Here is a 14,750-nt window from a genome sequence, read left to right as displayed (position 1 = left end):
AAGGAAATCTATGAGACACAATACCTAGAATATTTTTCTTGTTTATTGCAAAATGAATTTCAAAGTTACGCCACATAAAATGTTGTAATTTGATTTATTACACCCATCACACTCTTCCAAATACTTCCATTTCACACTCCTCGTTCCATTGAACATTTAAATAACTGACGATTTACCATAGAACCTCGAATTCTGACTAAGAATAAGACGGGATCTCGAATACACGGTAACACATACTTGAAGTATTATTCATGAGGAGACTTATATATATTGCAGGATTTCATTTTTTTCTTGCTTTTTTTCCTTGAAAGCACTGCTACATACGCATTATCATCCCGCTCTTCAATTTCTGACGCCTGCAGCGCGTACGCTGGGAATTGGAAGTGCGACGATATTTTCTTCAAGACGATAATACAATCACCTGAAAGGAACGAATCCAGGAAACAGGTTACTAGACGTCGCTCCATCAAGTCAGAGGAATGTTAAAGATATTACACAAAGTGAAATATACGAGTGGGCGTATTCCTTTGCCTTATACCTTAACCAGCCGCTTTACAGAGAGGTTTGGCGCGACACGACGAAGGTTGATATATACACACATGTATCTGTATATAGATATACTATACTGAGTTCGGTTAGGCAAAGTACGGGGAAGTAAGGTAAAGTTAGATTATATGTTACGCAAGGCAAGGTTGAGTAAGGGTGGGTACCAACACTGCCGCAGAGACCTGAATTACGCTCGGGATTTATGCGTTCCAATATTGCGTAACTGGGCGGAATTTAAATCCTCCTAGATAAACTTCTATTTTTCAAGTTTTTGTTCCAAGGTTTGGTCACGAAGCTGCACGGCTATGCCGAATAATGCATGCAGATTATTCATACAGTTACACTAAGTGGTGAATCGTAGAGATTTCCAATTTCTCATTTAATTTTATAACAAATAATCACACTGTCTATACGTTTTTCAGATCGCTGATTGGTTGAGAGATTACTTACATTACTGGATGACTAGCGGAACTGTGAGATTACGAACAATAAAAGTCACGTGAGCCATCTCCAGACGGGGCTACTTGAGCTGATTAGTATATCTCAACTAAAGGACTTAATACTAATGACGAAACGAATTTATAAAATCAGATTAGAAGAATAATATTCTCCTAAAAGAGCCGCGACATTTTTCAGACGAAGTGACAGTGAATATATCGGCTTTCTAGAGAATACTTTTTCAAATTCATATGTCTTACTCTTGTTTTTGATGGAATGTTTTCACATGAACAAATGTTTAAACTGTAGGCTTTCCACCTGAGTTTAAATTTTTGTACTGCAGTTTATTTTCTTGGTGAAAGTTGGTTTTATGTTTATTTAATTCATTGCAACGTGCCGTGCCGTCCAAGTCAAAGACCCAAAAATACCAATGAATTTGTTTGCGACTTCCCTTCTAGGGGACGCTATATCCACCAATTTCAAGCTTCCAATAGGATTGAAGACGTGGATAGCATGGTCGATGAGTTTAGACACGAGAATTCCGTAGCCGTATATTGGATCTGAAATGACTGGCTAGCACCGATTCATGCGCCTGGTGAATCTGTCGCAAGTGAGTACACACTTGACTATAAAGTGAAATACTGCTTCCCATAAATTAATCCCTCCACATGAACGTAAGAATTAAATCACAGCGGTATTTTATTTCACAAACAAATGTCACTGTCTGTTTATAAATATTTGTACCCGTACAGATAACAGAAACAAATAGAAAGAAAATTTATTCGGAAGATTTTATGGTGGGAAATGATCTTATCCGTGGTGTAACCCTCACGCTCGAACTAGTAGCAATACTGTTCTCTAGGAAAATCACCTCCATTTAATCCTTGACGCAATTTGTTATAACACTTTGCAAACTGTTTCATAATTCTGACAAAATCAAGCACGACTTAGCTTTGGTATTTTAGACATTCTACGGACGCTACTATCTCAAACTCAAAATCGATTTGCAGAAGTCTCTTTTATTAAAATAGGACCCTGGGCATACTGAAACCCTAACAGGCATCGGAAGGTGAACTTCTATGGATGCGCGACAAGACATTTGCGGTTTATATTCGAAACTTTCGAATTATGATTTGCAACTTTGTGATAATTGGCGATCGTTTTCTATTGCCAAATGTTGTTGAAATAATCTGCCACAAAATACTATTCGTAATTCATGCGGGAGTCGGCAGCGTAGATCAATGTATGAACATGCTTGCAAGCAGTGAGGGTGGGAGTTTGAAAGGGCACGAAAACGCTTTCCCGTGTGTATTCTACTTTGTTAGAATAGGGCTAATCGGGAAATTTTCAGCGTGAGACTTCTAGTGATATTGAAACAATATTCGACCCGACGAGGTAGCTCAAAAAAAGGGATTGTTTAATCGATTGCATGCAATGTCTATGCTCTGTATCTTAATGCATCTCTGCTTACTTGAGACTTGTCACTAACTACAGGGTCTAAAGTTTTTCCTAATCCACAGGTGCCTACTTCTGTGGCCCGGTTGTGCTTTGGACATTTTACACACACGTAGTGAGAAACTCTGGGAAGTACTTCATCCTGCGGAATTCCTGTTTCTTTCTTAATGCATGAATGGTGAGTAATTTTTTCGCACGAGCTTATACATGTTGTAGAATACGAAATTTTTATAACTTCGGATTGTGGTAAGAAAATCTTTCGTTTTTCCGCGGTAATTGTTGATCCGTTCTTCGCAGCGTATCCGAGCTGCACGCAATCGATTCCTGTCGCAGAATAACGTCGATATAGAGTATAAAAGAATCAATTCCAGCATTATTTCAAATCATCAAAATTGTAGCCAAAAATCAAAACAAATTTTTTTTTTTGAGGAAAATGTCTGTCATCTCAGAAATGATTTGTATGCTTCTTTCTAGACTAATTGGACCTTGAGGAACGCGAGAGAAACAGCAAAGAGAGCAAAGAACCAGCTGCAGGGAAATTACCAAGGATTGCAAGAAAGGGGTTCAAATTGGCGTGGGATCCATCACAGAAGAAAATACGAAGAGTATACGGGAAAATTTATTTATTTTTACGTATATTATTTTTTATGTATTTATCACTCGACTTTAATACAGGTGACATGAAATAATGAATATATAATATCATATACTTCGTATCCTGCAGAGATACATTACACCTGTCTGCAGGATAAAACTTAAACTATTCTTACAAACTACGAATATAACTGTTGTATAACATTCTTGATATTCTACTGAGAGTAATGTATCTTGCACTTCTCATTCTTCTTATTTTCTTTGCCTTTCACTTGATTTCTGTAGTATATCTTGTTATGGTATAAACTACTGACACCAAAACACTTGTACTAGAATTGAGGTAAAATGAATAAAACGGAACAGTAACTTAGTAGATTGTGATTTTTCTTACCCGCCACTTGGAGAATCTGGTATGTATGTCGTGATGTTCGTCTGCCTACTTTCATCCGTTGATGGCAGCCACTCTGGACTGGGCGCGAACAGACTCTCTCGTGCAATTACATCGATATATGGTTGAAATATATCTAGGGAAGCAAGTTCCAAAAACCTCTGAAAGTGAGTGGACACGATTGAAAAGGGGTCATAATTTATTTTATAATCTGCAAACCTTCTGACTTCGAGTAAGGAATAAGTGGATCAGTGGAATTTCAGGGTCAGAGTACTCGTATAATCAAAAGCGCATCTCAGCGGAGGTGGTCCATCAAAAACAGTCTAATTAATAAACTGCTTACGATTGAGAGAGCATGTGATCGCCAATTTTCGCGCCCCTTCCTATTAGACTTAAGAAAATCGGAGAAATTTCAGCGAAATTTACTCCTGGTATCAGGAGCGCAGCAGAACCGAGGAGCTCTTCTAAAAACAGGGACACATTGATTAACTGCACGTGATATCGACGCTGTGTGACTGAAGGCATGCCTACTTGATTGAGAGGGCATGTGATCGCTAATTTTCCCGCCACTTTGTCTTAGACCTAAGCGAATCGGAGAAGTTTCAGCGAAAATGACTCCTGGTATCAGGAGCACAGGAGAACCGAGGAGCTCTTCTAAACACAGGGACACATTGATTGACTGCATGTGATATCGACGCTGTGTGACTGAAGGCATGCCTGCTTGATTGAGAGGGCATGTGATCGCTGATTTTTCCGCCATTTTGACTTAGACCTGAGCGAATCGAAGAAATTTTAGCGAAAATGACTCCTGGTATCAGGAGCACAGGAGAACCGAGGAGCTCTTCTAAAAACAGGGACACATTGATTGATTTATCGACTGCATGTGATGTCGACGCTGTATGACTGAAGGCATGCATGCTCCGAGTATCAGGAGCGCAGAAAAACCGGGGAGCTCTTCTAAACACAGGGACACATTGACCGACTGCATGTGATGTTAACGCTGTGTGACTGAAAGCATGCCTGCTTGATTGAGAGGGCATGTGATCGCTAATTTTCCCGCCATTTTGTCTTAGACCTAAGCGAATCGGAGACATTTCAGCAAAAATGACTCCTGGTATCAGGAGCACAGGAGAACCGAGGAGCTCTTCTAAAAACAGGGACACATTGATTGATTGATCGACTGCATGTGATGTCGACGCTGTATGACTGAAGGCATCCATGCTCCGAGTATCAGGAGCGCAGAAAAACCGAGGAGCTCTTCTTAACACAGGGACACATTGATTGACTGCATGTGATATCGACGCTGTGTGACTAAAGGCGTGCCTGCTTGATTGAGAGGGCATGTGATCGCTAATTTTCCCGCCATTTTGTCTTAGACCTAAGCGAATCGGAGAAATTTCAGCGAAAATGACTCCTGGTATCAGGCGCACAGGAGAACCGAGGAGCTCTTCTAAAAACAGGGACACATTGATTGATTAATCGACTGCATGTGATGTCGACGCTGTATGACTGAAGGCATGCATGCTCCGAGTATCAGGAGCGCAGAAAAACCGAGGAGCTCTTCTAAACACAGGGACACATTGATTGACTGCATGTGATATCGACGCTGTGTGACTGAAGGCGTGCCTGCTTGATTGAGAGGGCATGTGATCGCTAATTTTCCCGCCATTTTGTCTTAGACCTAAGCGAATCGGAGAAATTTCAGCGAAAATGACTCCTGGTATCAGGAGCACAGGAGAACCGAGGAGCTCTTCTAAAAACAGGGACACATTGATTGATTGATCGACTGCATGTGATGTCGACGCTGTATGACTGAAGGCATGCATGCTCCGAGTATCAGGAGCGCAGAAAAACCGAGGAGCTCTTCTAAACACAGGGACACATTGACCGACTGCATGTGATGTTAACGCTGTGTGACTGAAGGCGTGCCTGCTTGATTGAGAGGGCATGTGATCGCTAATTTTCCCGCCATTTTGTCTTAGACCTAAGCGAATCGGAGAAATTTCAGCGAAAATGACTCCTGGTATCAGGAGCACAGGAGAACCGAGGAGCTCTTCTAAAAACAGGGACACATTGATTGATTGATCGACTGCATGTGATGTCGACGCTGTATGACTGAAGGCATGCATGCTCCGAGTATCAGGAGCGCAGAAAAACCGAGGAGCTCTTCTAAACACAGGGACACATTGCTCGACTGCATGTGATGTTAACGCTGTGTGACTGAAGGTGTGCCTGCTTGATTGAGAGGGCATGTGATCGCTAATTTTCCCGCCACTTTGTCTCAGACCTAAGCGAATCGGAGAAGTTTCAGCAAGAAATTACTCCTGGTATCAGGAGCGCATCTGAGCCGAGGAGTTCTTCTAAAAACAGGGACACAGTGATTGACCGCTTTGATGTCGATGCTTGAGAGGGCTGGTGATCCCTTGCTTATATGCCTCCCAGTGCAATCACAGCGTCAAACTGATTCTGGTATTCGGAGATCATTTGAATTGAGGAGGGCGCTCAGAAACAGGGATTGATTGATACATTGATTGCGTCGTTCACGCTCTGTGCCTCAATATATGCCTACTTACTTGAGCAAGCATCCTCAGACGAACATTTTGATAAGCATGAATAAAATACGAACAAATTTACTGATTTGTTTATTGCAATCTGCGTATTATACAATAGCAACAATACAATATATCGTCATATTATGCAGAGGTGCCATGCACCAGTACGCATCACAGAACTATAAGTATACTGACAAATGACAATAAAAACTATCTTATATGTTACTGTACGCTCCTTAACGTAGTGTACATCGCATCTCTCCTATCTAGTATATGTATAGTCTGATATTCCATGAAATAGCTAATTTTATTATTGCATATTTTTTTGTTCTTTCTCTCGATACTTTTTGGCATCTTATTGAAGTATGACACACTGACACCCGAACACTTGTACTAGAATTAAGGCATACTGAATAAACTGAAAGTAGGTGGAAGTTAAAACCACATATCTTCGAATTTGTTATCTTTCCTTGCCACCTCTTCGAAAGCTCGGTGTAAATGGTATGTTTTACGGCCGTTACTTTGGATCCGTTGTTCGCAGCGAGTCAAGGCTTTGTAGAACGGGTTCCCTTCCAAAAATCACTTCGATAAAGTGCAACGACGAATTGATTCCAGCATCATTCAAAATCATCAAAATCTTCACCTGAAATCCAAAGGGGTTAGTCTTACTTATTTGAACAAAATATCTTTCTACCTAGAATCATTTTATATGACTCTTTCTTGACGAATTGAACTTCTAGGATTACAGAAAACACACCAACAATAGTGTAGGACTAACAGCAGTGAAATCACGAAAAATAGCTTTAGTTTCATGGCCGTCACTTTTGATGTGATGCTCGCAGCGTTGATTACTTACTTTTTGATGCTGATTGCACGTGTCTTTCATCATGCCTGCGTATTCAAAAGAGCTTGCGAACGCTCGTCTAATGCTCCTTGTACTTGGAATTAACTGCTTGACTTGATAAAGGACCATCTGAACGCATGAGGGGGTATGAATATAGATCTCGATTGGTAGATTGACTGCAAAGTCGGTACTGTTTGGCAGCATGCACACCTGTTTACCTCAGGAAGGGTCGTCAGTGAAACATTTGGAAAAATTAATAACGACTGGCTTGGTTTATCAATGTTTAGTTCATCTCGATACTTTAAATTTTCACCATTTCCCGCAGAAATATTTACGATATCGTAAGTTACATTTCTCATTAGTTTATTTTGCTGTTTGCCATAAAGCTATATATGTATCTAATACTTTTCAATATATATTCATAAAATGAACATACACTACGACCTCGTCTTAACGGTCTTTAATCAAAGCCACAGTTCCCGCCATGTCACATTTATCAATTGGTTTGCCAAGTGATGGGATATAGTCGGGGTCGCTTTTGGTCTCCACGTTCAGGACCGTAGCATGCTTGCCTATATATAGCCGATATTAAAATACAGCATAAGAGACGCCTACGCAACCTCGATTTAACAAGGTGCCATACAGAGCTGGTCCCATTACTGACCGTTAAATCGAGGTTTTAATTTACATGTATAATCATAGTAACGTATTTGACTTAGGGCATGTGTACACAGGTGTCAAAGCATATGTCAGTGTAGGATTGGTGGAGAGTGTTTGGAGATGTTCACCTTTTTTTACCTCTTCTCTTATTCTTTCGCTTAGATACTATACGATTAGATTTAAGTAGAGTTACAGAAAAGAGAAAAATTATCAATGATGCATAAGAAAATGATGAGGGGTTATATATAGTAAGAGCACGGTAAAGATTAGGAAAAATTGAACAGAAAAACAGCAAGATCGTCTTTGAGATTTTGAAAATGTAAAAATTAAAATTCATTCAATCAAACAGAACCAGAACACAAAATATGTATAGAAATATTTCGAATATTATGAGTTTTAATTTCTAAGTTTCAGAATTTTTCAATGGAATTCGATATTCAACCGTACACATACTTAATCAATATAAATTCAATTTATTACCCCCAATCCGAGCCTGAAATTGTTCCTAAGTATATCACACGTGAACCACGCTAAGGCTTACAAAGCGTGGGATCTCCGATCTTCTCAACCGAATGGCGCAATATGTCGAGATGACAACCTCTGCTGGCTGAGTCGGAAATTAGATGCTATTAAGTTTCGTGTACGTGAGAGGCTCTTCTTCTCTTATCAAATGTTACAAACATCTTGTAGCTGTTTCCGTATCCGTATCCACTGTAGGTTACTTACGGAAAGAGAAAATAACAGTGTTATGTACGTAATAATAATGTGATGGATCACATATTTGACACATGTTGTTATTCACCAGATGCACACGAACACTAACCTCGGCCTTGGTGGTTCAAACTAAAGGCAGGCCCAAAAAATTCTCCGATTACATTGTTGCTGGGTGGTGAAGAAAAATTCCAACTATATGTATATGTGTACTGACTACTTGATTATTAACATATTAAGAATTTCCTTCGTCTCAAAAATCCAACTGTGGTATACGATATAAGCAATCGTAATACAGTAATTTTCACTTTTGATGTTCGTCGATGTATTTGGTATTATAGATAGCCAACACCCAAATACAGCATGGCTTTGTTGCCTGGAATAAAAAACATTATTATTTACCCGAAATCACAGCGCTGGTAATCATAGTTTTGGACTTCGAAACCACTTTTACACTAGATATTGAATAATATTTCATTATTTTTATGATTATGAGTAAATAAATCAAGAATTAGTGTCGTTCTCTTTAACTTGTGTGAAAAAAAAAGAAACACATCATCTTTAGCCACTTCCAGTGAATATGTCAAGTTTTCACACCATTTGTGGAAACAACGACTACTTTTGAGTTATAGCACAATTATTAGATACAGTGTAAAGAACTCTATGCCAGAAAATTTCGAGTCACGCAGAAACTTGAAGCAGAGTACATGCTAGATCGTTCTTGGTCCCATTGTGATAAATCGTCGCCACGTTATCGTGATATTGGGCTCGCGATCCCAACGGCGTATTTCTCATGCTTAAACTTTCTTTCTTTCTGCGAAAGTACGAAAATATACGAAGATACTCTTTCGATCTTACTCGTTCGGGTATAGTAATAATAATGGTAAAACTTCCGAATCGAACGAATTTTTCCAGATGTTATGTACGTGTAATTCTTTTTCCGCAGTCTTGATAGAAAGTTTCACGAAAGTAAAGGTAGGTTGGCTGTCCAAAAATCGATACTTTTTATCAAATTCAGTACGATACAGATAAACACCGAGTAATTATCAAATTATTAGATTTGTGAGCTGCAGAGATCCCTTTTGAAATGCGACAATGGAAAATATTGGAAACGTAATCAAAGGCTTAGATACCGATGCTTCATTTGGAATCGCTTCACATGGTTAAAAATCTCGTATAATCCTTCGATTTCACTTTACGATGATTTGTTTTGTTCATAAGAATTTTCTATAAAGTCACTGAAACGGATTTTCTTTTTTTTTTTTTTTTTTTTACTGTAATAGTCAGTTTAATATTACCATGCACGTACCGATTATAAATTAAACATTTGACGATTTTAATACGATAAAAAAGTGAGTCACTGAGCTGGTAAAAAGGTAGAAGGATCTGGTCTCCTAAACAGAAATAGCCATCGCAGAGTGAAATCGAACGAATCTACCAAATTTCGAAGCACATTAAAACGATTTGAAATTTATCATCTAGATTCACCTTGCGACTGTAATTCCAGAATTCCCTATTTTTGTATTTTTATATAGTTCTTCGTAGCTTTCAAATAATTTTGTTAATAAAATTAGCAAAAAGTGTTAGTTTTCGGCTAACCTTACTCCATAATAACCATGACCTTTCAGGATTATTTCATCAACCTATTCCTACAGACGTATTATACGTTACGTACCTACCTCTCCACATCTCGACGAGAACGAGCGGCTGTAATATACATATATGGGTAGTTTTCTGCAGCTCGTTTATAAATTGTTCACATTTATCAAACGAGATTTACATGCCCATCCATTTGCTCGTTCAAACGCTTCCCCAGTTTTTATCCAGCCAATGTATTCCGTTCGCACTGCACGGCACCTGCAACTTCGCGCCAGTTTTATTACAATATGTCCAAAGTGAGTTTTATATTCAAAGATATGTGAGTGTGTGTGTGTGTGTGTGTGTGTGTGTGTAACGATCGAAGTGTACCAGTGAGTGGAAAAGCTGAAATCGGGTTTCTCGGGGTGCGAATTAAAACTTAAAAATTAAGACAAACGAGCTGCACTTTCGAGTCGAGCCTATTAATCTCGAGATTACTACTCAGGCGGGGCCGTTATTTGCGCTAATTGAAAGAAAGGAAGATATATACCCAACCACATCAAGCTCGGGAGAAGAATAGTTGAAGTGAAAAATCGCGGTGAGGAGTGTTCGCTATTATTTCTTGTCTCGTGATATAGGACAAGTCGAGCAGAATGTTTCGACCTGAACGACTCCATCCTTAATACGGACGCTATGCTAGGCTGGAATCTGACGTCCGAGAGGTTGAAGAATACAGAGCTTATACTGTCCAACAGAAATAATAACGCGTTTCATCCTCACTATGCACCACCGTTTCTGCGGAAGGATTTTACTGGCGTGACACACGTGGCATGGTTCAAAGATTTCTGGGTAAAAATTTTCTGCAAAAGTATAAACCTGTAGAGATTCACACTCAGAAAAAACCAATTTCGTCGTTTGGTGAATGACAGCGGAGAAATTATCCTCGTAAAAGCTGCAACCCGTACAATATAAGTAATCCAGACAAATAATAAACATTGTAGTTTTGTTACCTGACAATGAGTAATTATTGCAGACGCCATGCTGAGAATTCTTCATCGCTTCAAAAACTACGCAAAATATATGGTAAAACTAGCCACAAAGCAAAAAATAATTATTTTGAGTATTGAGATACTCTTCAACATTAATGTTTGGAATTTCATCGATTTTGTTCAATTATTCTCAATTAGTATCTGGTTCATTGCAGGACTTAATTAAATTATATGCTCACAAGTTTTGTACACAATTGAAAAACTGTAACTGTTATGGCGAAATGTGTTTTACGAAGCGACGAGTTAACGATTTGAGTTTTGAGAATATCGAAGCCTTTCGCATACTTGATGAAATCTGGGAAAAGTGAATAGAACCAACTTCGAGCTGAATGGGGTAAAAAGAGCATAATGAACGAAAATTGCTTAAGCCAGAGAAGGCTGATTTATGATTTGAAATTATGTTACGCAGTATTTTAGAATCGGTTTCTAGGCGAATCTTATTAAATAGCGAAGCTTTGTTATTCGCTAGGTTTCCCTGACATTTTGCCAGTTCTAGTAAGTTACTAAAATCTAAATCGTTCAGCTTATTAACTCTATATTCGGTTCAATACAAAAAAGTCGGTTTAAGCCAGTTTGTTTTTTCGACGAATAAAAGTAAACTTGTTACCTCAAAAAATGATTTCTAATTCCCATGATGGAAAACTGATATTTTCAGCTTTTTCCATGACCAAATTAAAAATCCCCTGACAGTTACCAAGTATTCCGGATGTGTAGCCGCCTAGTATTATCGTACAATACGAAACACCCAACTTATTACGAACACTATGTGCTGAAGAAGTGATTGTAATTGAATTTTTTTCATCACCAAGGCGGATTTCGTGGATATCAATACAGGATGGATATCGAAGAGTAAAGTTGAACATCAAGCAGCTTTGCTTCGTTACACATATTTTTTTATTTCTCGACACGTCTACCACGCACCCCCTTGTTTGATTTCCCAACAGAGTTCAATATAGGACGTTGTTCGTGCCACCGTAACGAGCATAGGGATTATGACAAAGCAGATCGTTTCGAATATTCGAATAGGGTATCGCGTTCAAGGAGATTCGAAATTCCGCCGATGAAATAACAGCAACGCCCAATCAATTCTTCTGCGTGAAATCCTCCGCGAGAAATTTTCGCTATAGCATGCAGATCTCCTGGGGGGCACAGATGGAAGTAATTCGTTCCATTCACGAAACGTCGTTTATCTGAGAAATTGAATCCGTTTAGGAGACTTAATATTGTCAGTCAATATACCCATGATGACTCAGGTTTAGTTACAAAGAAGAAGGTAAAAGGTTGAAAAGCAAATTTTCTGTATCGCTCATCCCTATTGTCCTAAAATGAATTTGATTCCTTTTCAAAGGTGTTAGGAATCAATTTAAAATTAGACGTACAGGTATGTTTAATTAAGTTGGTACGTGAAAACATTTATGATTATTGCACCGAAGGTTGAAAATTATTGTGTTTCCATAGGGGCGAATCGTAAATTTATCACAAAAAAATTAGAAAGCTCCTCACCAAGCCGAACACTTTTCACTTCGTAGATTTTGTACAATGTATCGTGCGATAATCAATATTCTAACGGAAAAGATGGATTACTTGATTCGCAGCTGCGCTTCGCCCGTGTATGACATTTAATGCTAATTTCACTTTACCTTACGACTCCTGTACTCATCAAGTAAATTGAATTCCAAGAGACCCAGCGTTAACACCTCTTTTGATCTAGTCTCCAGTGCCGTTACGTCAGAGTGCTGTCCGAGTCAGGCAACAGCATGACCACGATGAGATGGCCCATCAGGTCGTTGCTTCAGGCTATCAGTACCTTCACCAGTTCTAACGAGTTCACGTATGCCAGTGTGCTTTATGTCTTCTGTTCAAGACAGTTTCATATTACGAATCTCTTTAATTAAATCCAACGGGTCAAAGCGGAACTTCGTTTTGAAAAGGTTGGTGTGCGGAGGCATATTTTTCTCGGCACCGTTGCAATTTTGCATGGTGGTGGAGAAGAGTCGTTCATCTGGGCAGAAGCATATATTCCTTTCGAGAAAAAAGCTCACCATATTCAACTTTTCATCATTGTAAAATACGCAAAATACATATTCTTTCATTTGAAGCTCGAGCATAAAATTCGCAATATTTTAAATTGTAACCCAATGATGGCTGAAAAGTGTTCATCACTTCATGTGATTTTGTAATTACATTTAAAAACACTATCCCAAGGTTGCAAAATGTGAGAAGAATTCTCATAGGAGTATAATGTATTATTTAGTTTCTTATGACTTATCGAGTTGAAATTATGAAACTCAAAAAATTGGGTAAACCGTGATAAATAAAATATAATCATATTTGAAAAACCAACTTGTCGAAAGTCATTCTAAAACTGTGGAATAATTATTTTTTCCCCGATGCTTACAATTAGTCACTTTAACTAACTTCAGCCTCATATTTTAAAGAACTCAGAGAAGGTCTAATAAATCTTATTCGAAAGCTTATTGTCCAGGATGAGTTTTTGAAAGCGTCGAAGACCTGATGCCGAAGGCCTGTGCGTTACACGTTATTGAATAGCCTGAAAAATTAAGTGCTTTACGAAAATTTCGTTGAGCTGCAAAAACGAAACGCCCTTCCCCGTAGAATAACAATGTGAGGAAATGAAATTTGGACGGTGAATCACACGACTTGAATTTATATACATCCAACTACGAATAAATGGAAAGTCACGGAATGGCGCGTATAATTTTAAAAGAATGGTTAAGGGGTAAAATTCCACTGACGAGAAGAACGTTACGAGGGAATTAAATAAGCTCTACGTGGTATTAAGTGGCACCCAGTTTGTCCTCCTGAACTGTTCTACTTGGGTTGCGTCAGGTCCGCGAGGAATATTTATGGCGTAGAATTTATTCACCAGCTACCTTGCACTCCGCGACCTTCTTCGTTGGCGTGCAATTCTTGTGCCGGATTTTTAAGTTCAACCAAGAATGAGCTCGTTCGCAACGCAGAGACAAGGAACTTTGTCTTCCAAAAGTCAGCGTAATTTCTTATTCTCTACCTTCTCTAAGTAATATGCTCAAACTTTAGGTCACTTCTTTTAACGGAACGGTATCTTTCTCGGAGCCTCGTATCTCGCCGGTTTGTCCTTTTCAGACTGCAGGATTAATATCAGATGATCTTGGAAACTCTTCGACCTGTATCCCACGATTCCACCTTGTCAACGGATTTCGGCGAATTCATTTATCACTCCGAAAACTCGCGGCAGCTTTTCTTGATCATTCCTGCAGATCAAGTGATCCTGCAACCTTGATCAAGATCACTGAAAGAAATGTTATGATCGCATAGAAATGTTAACCGGCTCCTTCCGAAAGATAACAATCATTGATTCTAAAATCAAAATATCTTAGCAAACGTGGATTATTGATCACCTAAATTCCCGCAGCAGAAATCTTTTAGGAAAAGGTGTTAGAACTTTAAAAGTTTGTTTTTTTCACCTTTTGAACCAGTGACGTTTCCAAATATACGAATCTGGATGATGAAACAAAACAACAAGGATCAATAATTTACTGATCCTTGGATAGAACATGTTGAAATATGCTGTATTGAATTTAGATCCCGCAAGTTTTTTGAGCTACTGATTTTGATTCGAAAGTCATAAAAGTGTGACTAATTCGGCTCGCGTAAATAATATACACTACAATCAGCATGAAAATAAAATTCGTATCGAAGGGTTTTAGTTTGATTATAATCCCAATCAAAGTTCAATGTCCATGTGTCCACTTACGATACTACCAAAGTTACAAAGAAGGTTTTGTGTGCGAGTATTCGCGATATTCAGAATGCACTTGGGATAAAGAACATTGTTGTAGATTTTTTGAGTCACTGTAGATATTACGGTCTCCAAAGTTCTTTAACTTCGTAACTTCCATTGTCTTGATTAATTTCACGGCTTCTTCAGTCAA

General features: G+C 38.7%; 1 protein-coding gene and 1 long non-coding RNA gene across 8 annotated transcripts in view; one reads left to right on the top strand and one right to left on the bottom strand.

The window, feature by feature from the left end:
• The first annotated feature begins 1,449 nt into the window (after positions 1-1,449).
• Positions 1,450-3,096, top strand: LOC124223450 (uncharacterized). Its single transcript, XR_006884310.2, has 3 exons — positions 1,450-1,594; positions 2,505-2,617; positions 2,914-3,096. It is a non-coding gene; the product is annotated as an uncharacterized lncRNA (long non-coding RNA).
• A 2,954-nt stretch (positions 3,097-6,050) lies between these two features.
• Positions 6,051-14,750, bottom strand: part of LOC124223419 (uncharacterized) — a 31,304-nt gene continuing 22,604 nt past the window's right edge. For 3 of the 7 annotated variants that reach the window (XR_011177667.1, XR_011177670.1, XR_011177672.1), the window contains 5 exons: positions 12,456-12,670; positions 9,868-10,045; positions 8,301-8,564; positions 6,830-8,198; positions 6,051-6,616 (listed from right to left, as the gene is read on the bottom strand). The gene's annotated coding sequence lies outside the window, so the exon portion shown is untranslated. Of the gene's footprint in view, positions 6,617-6,829; positions 8,199-8,300; positions 8,565-9,867; positions 10,052-12,455; positions 12,671-14,750 lie in introns of all 7 variants that reach the window. The other 4 variants (XR_011177673.1, XR_011177671.1, XR_011177669.1 and 1 more) reach the window with 2 other exon arrangements.

Source organism: Neodiprion pinetum, chromosome 7, assembly GCF_021155775.2.
Source record: "Neodiprion pinetum isolate iyNeoPine1 chromosome 7, iyNeoPine1.2, whole genome shotgun sequence".
Taxonomy (NCBI): domain Eukaryota; kingdom Metazoa; phylum Arthropoda; class Insecta; order Hymenoptera; family Diprionidae; genus Neodiprion; species Neodiprion pinetum.
The sequence above is the reverse complement of the archived record's forward strand: the minus strand, read 5'-3'. Positions and strand labels throughout refer to the sequence as shown.